This window comes from Sceloporus occidentalis, unplaced genomic scaffold (assembly GCF_023333645.1).
Source record: "Sceloporus occidentalis isolate IW3139 unplaced genomic scaffold, rSceOcc1.0.p SCAF_5, whole genome shotgun sequence".
In the NCBI taxonomy this organism is placed as follows: domain Eukaryota; kingdom Metazoa; phylum Chordata; class Lepidosauria; order Squamata; family Phrynosomatidae; genus Sceloporus; species Sceloporus occidentalis.
Window position 1 is genome coordinate 110,508,317 of NW_028316985.1, and position 17,396 is coordinate 110,525,712.

The 17,396-nt window shown below is 38.8% G+C and overlaps 1 pseudogene; it reads left to right on the top strand.

The window, feature by feature from the left end:
• The first annotated feature begins 882 nt into the window (after positions 1-882).
• On the top strand, positions 883-16,413 carry LOC149312643 (protein CFDP2 pseudogene; annotated as a pseudogene).
• Positions 16,414-17,396: the final 983 nt, after the last annotated feature.

Consider the following 17,396-nt stretch of genomic DNA (forward strand, 5'->3'; position numbering starts at 1 on the left):
AGCTGAACTCTACAGAGATAAGAAGTAGCTCTTTACTGCAAAGGATGCAATGAGGTGAAATTCCTGTTCTACTTGTAACTTCTTACCCAGTAGTATTCTGCTTTTGGAAGCAGGTTTATCACCTGTGGAAAGTAAGACAACACAATTCTGTAATTCAGTAATGCATCTGGAAATGAAGTGAGGGAGAGCTAAGACCACCTCTGCCCTCCACCAAGTGCAGAGAACAAAGAGACAGAACAGAGCCTGGAGGATTCCTGGGAACAATGAAATGAGGGAGGGCTAAGACCACCTCTGTCTCCTTCCAAGCCCAGAGAACAAAGAGGCAGCACAAAAATCTGGAGGACGCCTGGAAACAATGAGGTGAGGGAAAGGAGAAAGCATGAGATCTCAGCTGTGAGAGCCAGAAGAACTCGATGAGAGACCAGGAGAAAGCCGAAGAACTAAAGGAGGAAGGACCTGAGAGGGGAAGGGTAACAGATGGAGAGGAGGAAAAGGGTAGAGAAACAAGCGGACAACAAGAGGGAGGGATTACACAGAGAGGCAAATAGCTACTGGGCAGCAGCAGCAGTGTTGGGTGTTAACGATGTTGAGAAACCAACAGTGATATCATGGCTAACACTTATTTAGCACTGTGCATAGGGAGATAATGGTGACCCTCCTTGCGTAACCTTCTCACCTAGAAAACTCTATGATAAGACATTCCAAGTGAGACACAGGCAGGTAAAGGAACAAACACAAAGATAAAAAACAGAGGAAATCACACTTGTTAAAGGAGCCAAAGACATAAACCTCCCAAAGATGATGAGGCAAGTGGGAGATAGGCTCAAAAATACAAAATCTATCCAGAGCAGCACAACACCTATAATAGGGGCATGAAATGTGAGAAGCATGAGCCAAGGGAAGCTGGACATAGTAAAAATGGAAATGGAACACATTAACATACTAGTACTGGGAGTAAGCGACCTGAAATGGATAGGAATGGGCCACTTTTACTCAGACAACTACACAGTGTTCTACTCAGGGAATGAGAATACACAAAGGAACGGGGAGGCACTAATACTAAGGAGAGATGTGGCAAAAGCAATAAAGGGATATAATGCCAAATCAGACCGAATCATCTCAATAAGGGTCTGTGGAAAGCCTATGAATATTAACATAATTCAAGGATATACACCAACCATAGATGCAAAAGAGGAAGAATTAGTGACATTTTGTGAAGGAGTCCAGGAAGAAATTGACAAAACACCAGCACAGGACATTAAACTAATCATAGGTGACTGGAACACCAAAGTTGGAAGCAAAGAGGAATCAGAAACAGTAGACAGATTCGGATTAGGCAAAAGGAATGAAGCAGATGAGCATCTGATAGAGTTCTGTGAAGCCAGCCATCTATTCATGTCCTTTTCCATACAGCCAAAGCGAAGGTGATACACATGGACATCACCAGAAGGACAACACAAAAACCAAATAGATTATATAATCAGAAGCAAAAGATGGAGAAGCACCATTTTGGTGACCAAGACTAGACTGGGTGCTTATTGTGGCACAGACCATGAATTACTTATTTCAAAAATAAGAGTAAAACTTAAGAAAAGAACAAAACCAGTCAACATACCAAAATTTGATCTAAACAATATTTCAACAAAATTTATTGTCAATCTAAAGAACAGATTTGAACTACTAAATATAATAGACCAAGAACCAGAAGAACTATGGTCAGAAGCCAGGGACATAAAAAAAGAATAATGCAGGCATACATTTACAATTAGTCAAAAACAAAGAGAAGAGACCATGGATGTCAGATAAAATACTATAAGCAGTAAAAGAAAGAAGAGAAACAAAACAAAAGGGAGATAGGAACAAACTCAGAACCATGAATGCTACAGTTCAATGAATGGTGCAAACAGATAAAGACAAATACTACAATGATCAATGCAGAGAGATAGAGGACAACAGCAAGAAGGGAAAAACAAACCACCTATTTCAAAAGATCTGGGAAATCAAAGGGAAATCCAAACTAAGCACCAGGACACTCTATGACAATAAAAACAACATAACTCAAGATCAGGAAGAAATAAAAAGACGTTGGATGCGGTACACAGAAGAGCTGTATAAAAGGGATAGCAAAATGAAGGACATATGTATTGAAGAGTCATATAAAGCTGAACCCCAGATTCTAAAAACAGAGGTGGAAGCTGCAATTAGAGAAATGGGAAAAATAAATCACCAGGTGCAGATGATATTCCAGTCGAATTGCTTCAATCCACGGTAATAGAATCAACACCAGTGCTACACATATATAGAAAACAAAATTATGACCAACCGATTGGAAGCGATCAATGTACATCCCCAATCACAAAAAAGAAGATAAAAAAGACTGCAGCAACTATAGGACCATAGCTCTAATCTCCCATGCAAGCAAAATCATGCTAAACATTCTGCAACATAGACTCCAACCATACATGGAGTGAGAAATCCCAGAGGTACAAGCAGGATTCAGAAAAGGAAGAGGCACTAGGGACCACATTGCAAACATATGGTGGCTAATGGAGCACACCAAAGAATTCGAAAAGAAAATCAGCATGTGCTTTATAGACAATAGCAAGGCTTTTGATAGCTTAGATCACAAAATACTATAACGCACTTAAAGACATGGGAGTGCCAACATATCTAATAGTCCTAATGATGAATCCTTACTAAGGACAGGAGGCCACTGTCAGGACAGAACATGGAGAAACAAAATGGTTTCCAATTGGCAAAGGGGTCAGACAAGGCTGCATCCTCTCACCTTATCTGTTCAACTTGTTTGCAGAACATATTATGTGAAAAGCAGGATTGGACACAGAAGAAGGAGAAGTGAAAATAAGAGGAAGGAATATCAAAGAGGAAAGTGAAAAGGCAGGCTTATTGTTGAACATAAAGAAGACAAAAATAATAACCACAGAAAATTTACACAGATTCAACCCAGACAATGAGGAAATAGAAATAGTAAAAAATAAATAAAAATGTTCATACCCAGGATCAAATATTGAACAGAGTAGGGAATGCAGTCAAGAAATCATAAGAAGACTAAGAATGGGGAGGGCAGCTATAAGAGAACTAGAAAATATCCTAAAATGTAAAGACATACACTGAGCACAAAAGTTAGAATCATACAAGCCATTGTGTTCCCCATATCTGGATGTAAGAGCTGGACAGTTAAAAAAGTGGATAGGAAGAGAATTAATTCATTTGAGATGTGGTGCTGGAGAAGAGTGCTGAGATTACCATGGACAGCTAAGAAGTCAAACAAATGGTTCCTAGATCAGATCAAACCAGAAATCTCTCTGGAGGCCAAAATGACTAGACTGAGGCTTTTGTACTTTGGCCACATCATGAGGAGGCACAACTCATTGGGGGAAAAAATCAATAATGCTAGGAAAGGTGGAGGGAAGCAGAAAGAGAGGAAGGCCATATGCTAGATGGATGGACTCTATTAAGGAGGTCATGGGTATGCATTTGCAGGACCTGAGCAAAGCAGCGGAACATAGGGAGTATTGGAGATGTCTCATGTACAGGATCGCCATGAGTTGAGATCGACTCAAACAACAAAAGCAACAACAACAACAACTGAAGCATTGAATATATATATCCCTCTTTCTTTCTCTTGGCTGATAATAAAAACTGCCATCATCCAGAAGGAGGAAAGGGCAGGCCAGCTCAATCAGGTCTATCCTGAAAAAGAAGAAGTCTCTCCCTCTATCCACCATCATCTAGAGAGAGAGAAGGGTAAGCTAGCTAGACTTTTCCCCTTCCCCACAGCCATTCCCTTCCCTTTGTGTCTTGCCTTTTTAGATTGTAAGCCTGAGGACAGGAAAATTTCTCATTAACAATTTGTAAACTGCTCGGAGAGCCTTTTGGCTGAAGACCAAGGTATAAGTCCTCTCATATATATATATATATATATATATATATATATATATATATGAACTGATCTCCCTCTTATTGACCATTGGGTGCTTTGAAACTGTTTGACAGTGGAAAACATTAGGTAGTCTCAGTGTGAATATATATTTGAAAATTCCTGGTCAATTACATTATAAAACATATTGAAATATAACCTGATGGCAGTAAAAGGTGAGTATTTTTTTAAAGACACATTTGCTGCAGCATTACTATCTATTCTTGGTATTTGCAAACAAAGACTCATCACCACATGGCCTGTCTATGCATCATATGAGATTCTGAAAAGGGAATTCTAACCATTGGATCCTGCCCCCATAGTGTTCTCTTCCCTGCATATTTGCTTCTGTGAATGACTGCCATTGTGCATGGATTATGTGCTCTGTTTGTCTTTCCTTTCTTTTCTTGGAATTCATTTCTGTTAAAATTCTAATAATAAAATAATGATAAAACCTACAATTTTAAAAGACTGAGTGCTTCACGTATCCTGAAATGTTAACTCATTTTTTGCCAGTCCTTCTGTAGTCAGATCACACGAAGCACACAAGGTGAAGCCATTTAAAGACTTTTATTTGTACAAATTGCTGCACAATAAGCCCTTAGAAATAAAATTTTAAAAAAAGGAAGAGGGAAAATCAAAATACACTAAATAAGATCAACCTTAATAACTAGCCATAGAAGTCTGGTTGGAAATAAACAAATGGAAGAAAAATCAATGGGAAAGAGAATAGTCTGTAATATTTAGAAAATAAGTATGGCTAACTGGATGAAGTCCAGACCAGAAGCACTCAGGACTTGAGTAAATGGGCAAGACATCACAGGCTAACCCCATAGTATCTGCCCCTGGTTACAACCTGCTTCAGTCCCTGGGTTAATGTAGCAATTTTCGGATGTTTATATGCTTGCCCACCACATAAATTTATCACATTAGGGAGATCTTGCTGGAAAATGGCATTTAAACCCCCCCCCCCCAAAAAAAAAAAACCCTGCAAATGCCTGAGGTTTATCAGGTGAGGTCGCTGTTAAAGTGAAATAACGTGAAGTTAATCCAAATGCATAGCAGAGAAAAACAGCAGCTTTTTACTTTTGGAACAACCCGAGAGTAAAAAAAAGCTGCTATTTTTCTCTGCTTTGCGTTAGGATTAACTTCACATTTTTTCACTTTGGCAGTCCGACTCCGTAGTGTGATAAACTACCCAAATTTCCAAGTTTTTTCAAATTTTGCATCTTTTTAAACTCCCGTTTTCCAGCGGGATCTCCCTAGTGTGATAAACTCCTAAGCCATGGACCCATTGCTGCTGAGTGCCTCATACCTGCCACCACCAATGGGTCCATCCCAAAGGTCCCTGCTGCAGCCTGTAAAGCCAAAAACAGGATACCTGGCTACATCCAAATGATAAGGATTCACCTTCTGCTGTCAGAAGCTGTGGCAGGAGCCTTCAGGATAAATAAATAATAATAAAATAATATTTTTTTTATTTATATCCCACCCCTCTGTCTGAGACAACCTGGGTGGCTTACAAGTTAAAACAGTACAGTCCCAAATCCCAGTATCCCACCTCCCCATAAATAACAATTAAACAATTCACAGTTTAAAACATACCTTAAAATAAACAATCAAATAGTGGCTATAGCAGATTCAGAGGAGTAATATGTTCTGATCTTTGGTGGCTGCTTATCTATTTGGGAAAGGCCTGCCGGAAGAGATCCGTCTTAACAGCTTTTTAAAAGCTGTTTAAGCAGGCAATGTGATGGATCTCCTCCAGCAGCCCGTTTCATTATCTGGGAGTGGTTGCTGAAAAGGTCCTCTGGGTGGTTGCAGACAGCCTAGTTTTCATAGGCTGCAATAGATTTCTTCCAGAGGACTTGAGTACGCGGAGTGTATTATATTTTATTTATATAGCGCTGTAGATTTACATAGCACTGTTCATACATACAAACAATAAAATAGAAAAAATAAACCTGCCCATACAACAACAAACAAACAGAACATTAGAATGTGCTAATTTTCATATAGAAAAGGCTGCTCTATCCTTTAGATCAAGTTCCTTCTTTCCCATTTTCAGTATCTTTTCAAGGTCTGCAACAAGGACCAGCAGAACTGTACACGGTTCAGATGCGGCTGTGCCATTGATTTACATAAGGACATTATGATACTTGCCTTATCACAACTCTGCATTGGTTCTGCAAACTCTCACAGAGAGAATCCTTCAGAATCCTTGAAGTATATGTTTTATGCACCAGTGTATGTTCTGTTGTGCTCCAGTAATGCACATAATTAAAAGGAGTCACCCAGCTCTGACACATCTGCCATGTTGAAATTCATTATCGTATAGTACCTGTAGGTGCACAGCAGGGTCGCCCTCCCTACTCTTAAACCTCAAGCCTTCAGTTTTATATTGTTTATCTAAGTAGTATCAAGAAAGAAGAGGTATATTGCAGGCTATTTTGCATACTTGACATTTACAGCATACTGACAGAGCAGAATCTTTTGAGATCAAAAATGTTCCAGGTTTTCCCCCCTGATATGTAATTTACTGTTCAACATAAACAACAGCAGACATGCAAACCCGTTGTTTTAATTAATTGGTAGACCTAAGATGTAAAAAGAAAAGACAAGAAAACATTTTTTCTTTGAAGCAGAATGCCAGAAAGTATTACATGATGTTCTTTTTTCTAAAGGGTCACAACAAGCTTGAAAAATCACACAAGACAACAGTTAAGAGTTTCTTTAAAAGTCCCCCAAGATCCTCACTCATATCATTCAGCTCCTTGATAGAGTGAATAAAAGTAATTGTCTACTCTGCCCTACTCTGCCATACATCTGTACAGATGGATGTTTGATCCCACTGAAGCTACCTGCACTAGTGAGATGTATCAGTATTATGTTAACTGCCAAATAATTCTCAAAGCAATTCTGAGAACTCTAAAATAGAAAGAATTACAACTGAAACATTGGTAGTGGTGTGTGTGTGTGTGGGGGGGGGGAGCTATGCAGCAATGTCCATGGCTGCTGCCTCAGAAACAATTAGAGAATTTCTTGTCCCTAAATGAAATGAAAGATTCCTCCATCCCCATTTCTTTACCCACAAATAGGAAAGGTTTTTGAGGCCGTTTTACACAACTCTATAGTGGTTTCTTACCTTGAATGTTCACAGAGGTTATATTGATGGATATTACTTGAATCAAAGTTGAACAATTTATATGGGTCCAGGGACCACTTCTTTCCTCAAGTGGCTGCACTATGCTGCTGCCATCAATTTTTACCAATGAAGTTTTGATAAAACCTGTGTTTTGACTTTACAGCTCTCATTTTGTTTCCTCTGTTGTTATAAACTAGGTACATATTTTGTTTGGAGGTAGATTGGTGTTTTTGGGAAGTATTCTATAACAACTAATCTCTATGTACACAAGATGAGAGCCTTGTCTAAAACCAGAACAAGATAAGACAAATAAAAGAAAATGTGTTAGAAGCAAAGAAGTTGCCTTTTGCTACAGCTACATTGAAATTGAGTGGAAAAGTCAATGGCAATAATAGAAGTAGTGGTAAAGACCCCCTGGAAATTAAGAATGAGGACCTAATGTGGGCCATTCCCTGTATGTTGCATGCCTCTGTATTAAAAAAAACAAAACAAAAACAAATTGGTTAAAGGATTCACTAAAGTCTCAAAATCAGGACCATAGCAAAACCATGTGTCTCAGCTTTCTCTGTCCCATTCATACATACTTAAAAGTTAAGCTGACAGGACAGCACTAAACTAATTGTGGCTTGTTGGGGCCAGGGAGTCCTTTCAGGATGCAGCTAGTTCTAATGTTAGAAAAAAGTTGTGGACAGTTTTGGAACCACAGCAGCACATTTTGAATGATGCATGAAATGAAACAGGCCTGCTGAGCACACTGCTGTGTTGTTTGTTACATCCTGTAGACACTCAGGCACACAATATTCAGCCTGCAGACATACCAACAAATATATCCATGGTAACCCACTCAGTTTTTAAAAATGCAAAAAAGAAGCAAAGAAAGAAAGAGAAAAAGAACAAGCAACTAAACATTTGAAAAGAAAAGTTTTTAATACAATCAGGCTTTGCTTCCTGTTTTTATTATCTCACCCAAAACAATGGATAATCTTGCCCTTATAAAAGGGATGCTGGTACACATTAATAGATTTACCATCTTTTTAAAAATGGAATCTATTGGGAGTATTTAATTTAGGGTCTTGACAGACTTTTCAGCTCTGGATCATTGCTGCAGCAACTACACATCATGGCAACGATCCATTCCGTCTCGGGAGCAAAAAGAAGGGGCACCATAGTGGAAGGGGTACCATAGTGGCACTCACGCACCATTATGATGCTCCTTCCGGCCAGGGCCATTTGGGCACTGTGCCACCAGTGCATCATAATGGTGCACCCCAAGTGGAGGGAGTGCACCATAATGGTGCACGTGGAGTGGAACTAGGGCTTTGAGCATGTAAACGTTCAGCCCTAGCTCAGCTCTAGCACACAGTCAGGCCAGCACAAAGTGCTGGTCTGTACTGCCCCTTTCTTTGCTCCTGGATAGAATGACGGTGATACTCTTTGACTCATCTAGGCATAAAGCATAATGGCAAGGCAGAGTAATATGCATTCCAGTTATGTCTGGCTTAGTCCCTTTCCCATCTGCTTAATTCCTTTCTCCCAGAAGACAAAAGGAAAGTAGAGGAGGTTGTCAAGGGGTTGACACCTGGACTCATCTCATCCCATATCAGCTTGCTTACGCTTCTTGCTTCACTTCCAGACCAACACATCTTAAATGGATTAGGTCAAATAAAGTGGTCTTTGTTTAACTCAATTTTCTGTGTTTGGTGTAATTATTTCTATGGTTGGTTATCCAAAGAATTCCATCCTTGTGACCTGAGTCACTCACAATGCAGTTATCGAGTAGCAGATCAGTTTTCCCAAGACGCACTTTGCCATTTCCTGTATGTGGTCCACATCAGTGTCACTACATATTTTTAAATTTGATTGTAGGATTCTTCATTACAGCTGATTCTTTTTTTTAGATGTTTGGAAACTTCAGGCCTTTTCTTCAACAGTTCTCTAGCAGTTGAACAATTAAGAGAAATTTACTATTTACTTAAGTATTGTAATTATATCTTGTCTTTCTCCCAAAAATGGGATTCAAGGTAGCTTTCAGTAATGCAAGAAAGATGCTGCTAAAACATTAATTTACAAAAGTTAAAAATGAAGTAAACCTCAGTATTATTTTAAAAAATTGCTTTAAAATGCTTAAACACTGAAAACATATTTAAAACATATTTAATATTCTGCTTTTACTTCTTGGAAAAGGAAAACACAATAAAGAGAACCTTTGCTTCCTGGTCCACATTAATTCAGGCTGAGCAGTTGTACGTATATTTATGTATTACTTTTTCCCACTAGCAACCTTCTAGAAGGAATAATGTGGGGTTTAAACTAGATAGATGCCAGAAAAGGAAGAATGCAAACTCACCTTCTCACCTCAGTGATGTACAGTGTCCCTAGCACACCAGATCCATTTTCTGATACATGAGAAAATGAGCATGCAATTTATTAAAGGGTTTTTTTCTTTGTTTGTTTGGTCTCTTTCCTCCCCTCAATCCTTAGCTCTTCTCTAAATCTCTACAAGAAGTTCCCCAATCTCTACAGAGAGAATCTTTCAGCACTCTGAAGGTCAGAAAAGGTACACTCAAGGCTTCCAACACAGTGCTCTCCAGGATTGTCCTTAGAAACTTTTTTGTTTTAACATCTGCAGCCATTCTGAGGGTTGGTTGTTTGATGGAAGTGTAGAGTGACAATAGTGACCTTCCCTCCTTCTTCCTCTTTGACACACTACAAGAAGCCCAGTAGTAAGGAAAAGTTCTATCTTGTTTTTCACATCTCAAAAATAAAAATAAAAAGATGAGTGCTGGTAAGATAGAAGCCATCAGAAACTGAAGGAGGGCTTCTATCCATATAACAGGATGAATGTCACAATTTTATGGATGGAAGGTGAATGTGAACTGACTTTAGGTGAGTTCAGCATTGCATCTGAAGTGGCAATAACATCTTATTGGAGGTACTAAATTTGCAGTGATTTTTTCAGAGATTTCTGTGGACTGAAAAATAGCATGGTCATTTTAAAAAGCAATATTCATACAGAAGAACCAAGGCTTGCTACAGTTTTGAAGCATACAATGCGAGCAAGTCCTTTAGATAAATTACTGAATGGAAGAGAGAAGAGTAATTACAATTGTGCCTTCACAGGCCTTTAGTCATTACCAGTCGTCAGGCAAGAACCTCACTGCTCAGTACTGATGTCTGTGTTTCTGGGGCTTTGGTACAAGTATATCCATCCCATAGCTGATTTCAGGTATATCAATTCTTGCATAGCTCTTTCCTAACACATGTTCTCTACCTGTTCAGCCTCTGTACATGGCACAGTTGTCCAAAAGCTGGAGTATACGGATTGATGCTGGAATAATTTTCATTTCATTTACACTTTCCACCGTCCCACCCAAAAAAGAAGGTTGTGGACCTAAATGACTCAGCAACCAGATCAGGTATTCCCCCCCCCCCAGTTCTTCATCTTATCACTATTATTTTTTACATTTGCTTGCTGATGACACCCAAAGGTAATACTTTGGGGCAGAGCGCACTTTGCCAGCACCCTCCCAATGTCATAACTCACTCCTTGGATGATTCTGAATCCCATGAAGAGCAGCAAGACATAATCTCACCTCATGGATGACTCAGTTGAGGAGAAGGGAAAGGCAGAGTGCCAGGAATCTGTTGATAATGCTTTCCAGGGCCCTATTCACACAGTGAAAATAATCCACGTTGAATTCAGGATGAATCTCTTGTTACCCAATTAAGTCTTTTTTTTGGGGGGGGAGGCAAAACCCCCACTTACCCTGGGTAATCAATACTGGGAGGGGTTCAGAGTTTTCCTAAAAGATCTACACCATCTAACATCACTGGGAAAATGAATAACACATTTTGAATACATTTGCACTTGCAGTGTGAATAATGGTTCAAATACATTCGTGTCATCGAGTCACAAAAGCACTGCTCCTTCTACAGTGGAACAGCTGCCAAGGGGAGAAAACATGCTTAGTAGGAGGGAAAGGTTCAGAAGAATTCAGCAATGAACAGAAGCAAGATGAAAGCTTAATGCTATTGTTCAAGCTAGCTGAAGCAGGAGCCTCAGAACTGAGCAAAGAAAGAGCTTCTAGATACCAGATAGTACAAAACAAATTATACAGAGAATCACTAAAGTGTAAGAATAATATTCAGAAGGAGATACACAAACAGGTAATTGTTCTTATGAAGTTTAGGAAAAAGTTTATAGATATAGCACATGCTAGATCATTTAGAGGACACTTGGGACCTGAGAGAACAACACAGCATTTGTCTCAGGGGTGGGTTACAAACTGCCGCTTTGTGGCGGTCTCCCGGCGCTGCTGTTTGCTCCGCGAGGGAGTCGCAGCAGCCAAACCGCACGACTCCCTCGCGGAGCAAGAAAGGAGCTCCAAAATGGAGCTCCTTCTCGCAGCGCCGCTATGACGCTGCGAAGCGCTGCTGGTGCACTCGCGGCGTCATAGCCGCTGCGACACGTGCGGAAGCACAGTGTCCGCTACGTAAAAATGGCAGCGGCCATCTGGAACGGCCGCCGCCATTTTTTACGCGCAGAGCGCGTATTAGGGTTAGGGAGGTGCGGAAGCACCGCACCTCCCTAATCCTAGTACGTGCTCCGCGTGTACTTTAATGGCGGTGTGTAACCCGCCAGTATTTCTATTGCCCAAAAAATAAATCAGTTCTGTAAATCCTGTGATGTATGTCAAAAAATAGGCACAGGAATGGATAAGTCAAAAGCAGATGTTTGTCCCTTGCCAGTTATAGAACAAGCATTCAGATGTGTGGGCACTGACATTGTAGGTCCCTTGTCCAGAGCAACTCAGAAGGGAAGTAAATATCTTCTTGAGGATGCAGCCAATTCAAGGTACCCAGAGCCAGTAGCCTTAAGAAACAACTGGGATGCCAAACTACAACATCTGCTGGTTGCATATCAAGAAGTACCACAAGAAAGTCTTGGCTTCTGCCCATTTGAGCTGCTATATGGTCGGCAACTGTGAGGTCCATTAGAATGCATTAGAGACGAATGGGGGACCACAGAGAAAGCAGAACCAGAAGACATTGTGACCTATATTGAGAACTAGTTGGCATCTTTAAAATCAGTTTTACAGTGTGCTGGTGAGAACTTAAAGAAAGCCCAACACAAGCAGAAGACCTGATATAACAAGAAACCTAGAACTAGAGAAATGAACACAGAAATGAAAGGAAGTTTCAGTCATTAAACCTGGAAAGACAACAAAGAACACAAAAGATGTAAATTCCATAGTGGACTTGGAGGAACTTCTAGTCCCATATTGGGAATGGGGAAAGTTCATTGGGAATTGTGTTTCATCAATATTCTGACCTTTAGGAGAAAAGGGTTAAGAGATTGAAAAAAGATTTTCAACGATGCTAGTGTTAAGAACATATGTAAAATTTAAAATGGAGTAGTACAGTCTTAAATGTGGGGAAAATAAACAACTGATGTGAATTGTAATTCCAATATATATAAATAAAGAAAATATATGTAATTGAAATGATAAGTGCTGAAATATATGTATGATCTGGTGAAAGTAAATGTAGATCTAATGAGTAAACTTAAAGACAGCCTTAATGGTCTAATGATGAATCGGTAGTGTATAAATAGGATAAAGTGAGTATTTAGAGATCGTGTAAAATGTTCTAAACTATATTTGTATAATATGATGATTTATGGTGATTGTTTTGGTAAGTATGTTAAAAAGGTTGGTAATTTGAAATGAATATATAGTATTATTTTGAAATATGTAATGTTATAATGCACTCATCCACACAGGGCGTGCCATGATGATGCATGGGCGTCAGACAGCCCAAACGGCACTCCACAGAAGGGGCATCATCATGGCACGAGAGTGCCATAATCACGCCCCTTCCAAGATGTTGCTTTCAGCAGCTACTTTTTGCTTGTGAGAAAGAGTGGATCATTGCCACAGTGTGCAGTTGCCATCGCAAAGATTCGAAGCAGAAAGGGGCGGCATCTCGTAGCCCCTTCCTGCCCCTCTGTCAAGCCCCATTGTCTCCACTGATTTCTTGGCCTTCATTCAGTCTTCAATACTACAGAACCTTATGCATTACAAACTGGGAGCCCACCTCTCTCAGTAAGTAAATGAGAATCTACCCTCTCTTTCTCATTCTTTGACTACTGTACCATGATTCTTGGCCTATATTTTCCATTTATGCATTAGAATTATAGGGATCTACCTCATTAAGATGCTTGGAGGATGGACACAAAGCAGATTATGAAGCACCTTGCAAATCACTGCTCTACAAATGAGCCATAGTGTGGTAACAGGACTCTTTTGTGAGCTTTGTCCACTTCCTTGCATATCAGTTGTGACAATATATCCCCACCTGCAGTTTGCTTAGTGCACTTCATTATATCTTTTAACATCTGCATTTTTAGTAGTCTCACTCTAGAAACATTTGTTTCTGTTGTTGCACTACTTAGTCATTTCAACTTTGTTAAGGAATGAAAGTTTTATTTCAAATTGTCAATGTTCTCACTAACATTAGAAAGACCTAAAACACTTTTAGGTAAGCAACAAATCCAGAGCACCTGGCATAGATTACATCCATTTATTATCAGAGGGCAGTGCCAGCATTTTCCATCATTTCAAGGCAATATGGACATATGTTGTATGTCTGGGCTGCATCAGAAAAACAAAACATAAAACAGTGAGTGTAAAACATAATAATAGAGGATTGTAGTTCGGTGGCAGAGACCACTTTTTATACACAGAAGTCCTGATAAAATCTCTGACATATTTAAGTAGGGCTATGAAAACACATAGAGCTGAGTGTGCAAACCATTAAACTATCATTGTAGGATGTAAGATCTAGGCCAAAATAAGTTTAAAAATAAAGGTAGTCCCTTGACATGATTGTCTAGCCACAACTGACTGTAGGGGGTGGTGCTATACAACCTGTACGGGAACACACTATATGTTTAAGAACAGGTAAAAATATGATGGAAACAATACACTGAAGAACTATATAGAAAAGCCAAACAAAGGGGGCTGTGACCTCACAAAGGATGGAGACATCTTGGATCTCATTAGATGTAACATTTTTGTATTGCTAATGGAATTCAAATTTTATCTTCTGAACTTGGCTTTGTTCCTACTGCCACATGGTCAGAAAGAAAAGGGGCATGCTTGCATAGATATCCCTTCACAGAACAACACAATAATACCTTGAGAAAATGGAGGCCTGTGACTAACATCATCATTTTTTTTCCTTCCTGTATTATTTTAAACACTTTTGCCTGAGGAAGAAGCCAGTGGAGCTTCAAAAACTTGCATCATGTATTTTTGTGCATTTTGGTGGGCTGAATAAAGGTGGTTTATTTTGTGTGGTTTTTGTATGCTATTGAACTTTGCTATATGGCCAATACAGCTACTCCTGAATATATAGAAGAGATGAAAGGATGGCAGATTCATTCCAGGAAGAACTATTTAAAGAAGAACCCACAGTTTTAGAAAGTGAAGTGGAAACAGCATTCAGAGCACTTTTATGTAGCAGATCACCAGGAACAGATGGTATACAAACAGAGCTGTTTCAAGCTACATAAATAGAATCCACTCAAGTTCTTACTAAAATCTGCTAACAAATATGGAAAACAAAACAATGGCCCACAGATTGGAAACACTCAATATACATATCAGTCCCCAAGAAAAGAGGCACCAGAAATTGCAGCAACCACTGGACCATTGCATTAATCAGTCATTAATCAGAATGAAAAGTATAGTTAGGAAATCAGAAGAAAGCTAAGGCCTGGAAGGGCAGCTATGAAGGAACTAGATAAGCTCCTGAAGTGCCTTAGCACATTGAATACTGATGTCAGGATTGTCCATGCCATTGTGTTTCCAGTATCTATGTATGGTTGTGAAAGCTGGGCATTTCAACTCATTTCAAATATGGTGCTCGAGGAGAGCTCTGTCAATACTATGGACTGCCAAAAAAGGCAAATAAATGGGCCCAAGAGCAAATCAAGCATGAATTCTCTCTGAAGGTCAAGATGATGGAGCTGTCATACTTTGGACATATCATGAGAAGACATGACTCACTAGAAAAGACAGTGATGGTTGGTATAGGAGATGGCAGTAAGAAAAGAGGAAGGCCATGTTACAAGTGGATAGACTAACGGGCTAAACACACCGGCAAAATTAAGAAAAACAAAGCTTTGCCATGTGTAGTCTCACAGTTTCTTGCTGTCTAGGGATGTGAGAAGTACTAACAAATCTTCTTGACCTTAAGGAAGAAGAGTGCTTCAACCCAACCAACAAAGCCCACTTAGAAGATTGTCAATCTCCTATGAAATTTTTCATGTTTAATTTTCCTCCTCCCTGAAAAATTGGCTTAAACAAAAATCTTATTTTTGTGCAAACATACTGATTCTGAATATATCTTTCTTCATATAGCAACTGTGGACAGATATAAAAGACAAGAGGGACACGAGGAAAAGAGGTATCTTTATTTGGTTGTCTCCTCATGTCTGGCATTAGATCTATACTACTCTGAATGTTTAGATTATTTTTAGGTATCATGGCCAATAGTTGTTAGAGAAAATGTGTATATGTGTGTATGTGTGTATCTGTAAGTGTAATTTTATTAGTTTTTATCCTTTTCCCAATAGTGGGACTCAAGATAGCTAACAACTTATTTAAAACAATACAAATTAAAATATTACAAAGGTATTTATCAAAGTATAAATAAGATTTAAAAAATATTTAAAATTTAAGATGTTAAAAACATTAAACATTAAAGATATTAAAATGCATTAAAATAATCTATATTCGACCTTAAAACAGAATCACACAGCATGAAAAGCCCAGCCCAACATATGTTCTTTATACAATGCACAAGGAATTGCTGCTAATGTCATATATAGCTTTAACAATGAGGCAAAGAAATTCCTGGAGGACAGGTCTAGGAAAAACAATTGGCCATAATGCCTAAAAATAACCTACATTTTTAGATTGGTATACAATTGGCCCTCTGTATCCACAGATTCTGCACCCATGAATTCAACTATCCACAGCTTGAAATGTTTTTTTTTTTAATTTTTAAAAAGCAAACCTTGATTTTGACATTTTATATAAGGGACTCCACTTTGTATAATGAGATTTGAGCATCCCTTGTATTCATGGAGGGAGCTGGAACCAAATGCTAGTGGATACCAAGGGCACACTACACATCTAATTCCAGACATGTAAGGACAGGCAAATAGACAGACCTTTTCCCATTAAGTTTTTATTGTTTGTACAGTTTGCAGTCTTATCCTGTTGCCATCAATTTCCTGCTTACCCTTGAAGGTGAATGATTGTGCTTAGAGTTCTGTAATTGTATGGTTTTAATTGTCTGTAAACCGCTTTGATCTGTGGAAAAGCGGTATATAAATAAAATTTATTATTATTATTATTATTATTATTATTATTATTATTATTATTATCTTGCTCTCCACTGTTGGAAGTGAGATGTTGGAGTAGACTTAACTGAGGGTCTGTTTCAGATGGATTCTTACATTCTTATGATTCCCAAAGGAAATGTTTGCATTATCCCTTTCATCTTGATGATCAAGTGTATGATAAGAACCTGCAATGAAGGGTTTATCACATTTTTCCCTTATGTATCAAGATAACCTGGTTGAGTTCTAAATATCAGACATTAAACCAGTTCATCCTTACACTTCAGCCATCAGCATGTTTTGGAAGATTTACACACATCTCACCCAGAAGGCAAAAGGAAACACCAATCTGAATCTGAAATACCCCCTTTCCTTCCAAGTCCATTCAAATTACTGTTTAGTTTCTCTTAGAATCAGAATTTGGGGTTCACATAATTCAGAGTTTAGGCTTCCACCAAGACTGTGGCTGCTGTTATCAGTCAGAACAGATGCTCCAAGTTTTTAAGCTCCTGTTATTTTGACAGCAACTCTTCTTTTAACAATTTGGACTTTGTTTTTAAACCAATTTGTTCAGCAGAGTGCAAGGAAGATGGGATAACAAATCTGCTTTTGATTTTGACAGATTTATTTAGGAAGCCACTTGTCATAATTTCTGGAAAATTCTTCTTAATTACATTCTGAATTTTCTTCTGAGAATGTATGGAGTCACAAGTGGCCTAGGTAATGTATGCTTACTGGACTGGGTGCAATACATTGTAAAAATGCCATGTTGCCCAACAGTTTCTCCAGTGTGACCTCTTTCCAGCCAGCCATGCAGCCTTGTAAAGCTAAATCAAATTCAAATGACCAAACCTGCATTAAGATTGGTGGAAAGAATAAGATAGTTATAATTAACTTAT